A 1838-nucleotide genomic window follows, 5' to 3' on the forward strand; every position below is an offset into this window, starting at 1 on the left:
GTTCAGGCATAGACTCCGTCTGCAAAAAGAATCACGAAAGGAAGACTTGAGTACTTTCGAACCCGAACTTCAACATTTCCTTTTTACAGAAAATCCATCTTTTGAAGAAGACACTTTCAGTTTTGTAAACCAACCAGTAAAGATGCCGAACATTGCCAGTCATTTGGAGCCTAAAGCATCATCAATTCCAAAGGGTTTCAATCTCCAGACTAAGGATGGGAATACATTTGAGATCCGTCTATCCTATATCAATATGGTGGAGATAAATCTCTTTAGAGGTGTGGCAGGTGAAGACCCGAGGAAGCATATGGAGGTCTTTACGGACTACTGTTCTACTATCCCTGCCACAAAGGGGGTAACTCAAGATAAGATTAAGGAGGTTCTGTTTCCTTTTGCTTTGACTGACTCAGCCAGGGAGTGGCTGACTGATTTGGACCGCACGGCCGCGGGGGTCACAGACTGGGAGACCCTTGCTCTTGCTTTTTATAAGAGAGATTTCTCTCTGCAGCGCACTAATCAGCTAAGGGCCAAGGTTACCAGTTTCAAGCAAGCACCTGATGAAACTTTCTATGAAGCATGGTGCCATTTCTAGAGGTTGGTGAGTTATATTCCTCACCATGGTTTTGATCCGTGGTTCCTGTCCAATCAGTTCTACAATGGGCTATACGATGATCACAGAGCTATACTTGATGCATCATCTAACGGAAGATTCCAAAAGAACACTGATGATGATAAGGGATGGGCTCTTATTGAAGAGATGGCGACCCACTGTGCTGAGTATGGAAACCCGAGGGATGGTATTAGAACAGTTCATACAGTTGATAAGCAAGTCGTGGCTCAACTGGTAGCCATGAATGCTAGATTTGATAAGTTGGAGCTGCATTCTGGTGGGGAGCCTCGGACGGTCCATTTGGTTACTAGAGGGGAGACTGTCATATGTGAGAGGTGTGGGAGCAACGACGGTCACACTGCTGTTGGCTGTCTTACGGAGAAGGAATAGGTCCTTGCTTTTCAACAATACAAGCAAGGAGGGGGTTCCTATTATAACAACCAAGGGGCAGTCCATCCCAATTTGAGGTGGACAAGTCAAAATATGCTCAATCCTACCCCTCCTCCGCAACAGTAACAACCATATGTCCCTCCTCATAAGGCTCAACAAGGATTTCAGAAGCCTTCTTTCTTTCCTACACCTAATCAAGGTGCATCATCTTCTGGTGGGGTATGTGAGATAGGTGAGTTGAAGACGATGTTGTAGTCTTTGACAAAGTAGTGGCAGCTGAGTGATCAACAAAAAGATGCATCTATCAAGGCACTTGAAACTCAAGTTGCCCAGTTAGCCGCGAACCAGTCCACAAGGAAACCGGGACATTTACCATCACAAGCCAATAAGAATCCACATGAGACGGTGAATTTAATCAATTTGAGGAGCGGTTATTCATATGAAGGACCGAAATCAGACCCGGGGAAGGTAATTACTGCTGATGAACAAAGTGTGTTACGTCAAGAAAAAGAGCTGACGACAAAGAAAGTACTCGATCGACTTATTTCTGGGGGTCGATCGAGTGAAAGTGCTGAAGAAAGGACTCGATCGAGTAAAATTTCTACTCGATCGAGTGAACAAGAAAAAGATTTTACTCGATCGAATGAAATTTTTGGTCGATCGAGTGATTTTGTTGAAGAACCTGCTCCATCGAATGGTATTTTTGGTCGATCGAGTAGTGCTGATAAAGAACAACTCGATCGAGAGCCTGCTAGTGCTCGATCGAGTGAAACATCGTCTGAAAGGCCTCGTTCGAGAGGAAAGAAGCGTTCGATGGATTTAGAGCTTGATCCGGCTG

The 1838-nt window shown here is 44.8% G+C and overlaps 1 non-coding gene across 1 annotated transcript; it reads right to left on the reverse strand.

Moving 5' to 3' along the window:
- Window positions 1-518: 518 nt before the first annotated feature.
- Window positions 519-624, reverse strand: LOC141636575 (small nucleolar RNA R71). Its single transcript, XR_012541181.1, has one exon. It is a non-coding gene; the product is annotated as a small nucleolar RNA R71 (small nucleolar RNA).
- Between the last annotated feature and the right edge of the window lie 1214 nt (window positions 625-1838).

This window comes from Silene latifolia, chromosome Y, assembly GCF_048544455.1.
Source record: "Silene latifolia isolate original U9 population chromosome Y, ASM4854445v1, whole genome shotgun sequence".
Lineage (NCBI taxonomy): Eukaryota > Viridiplantae > Streptophyta > Magnoliopsida > Caryophyllales > Caryophyllaceae > Silene > Silene latifolia.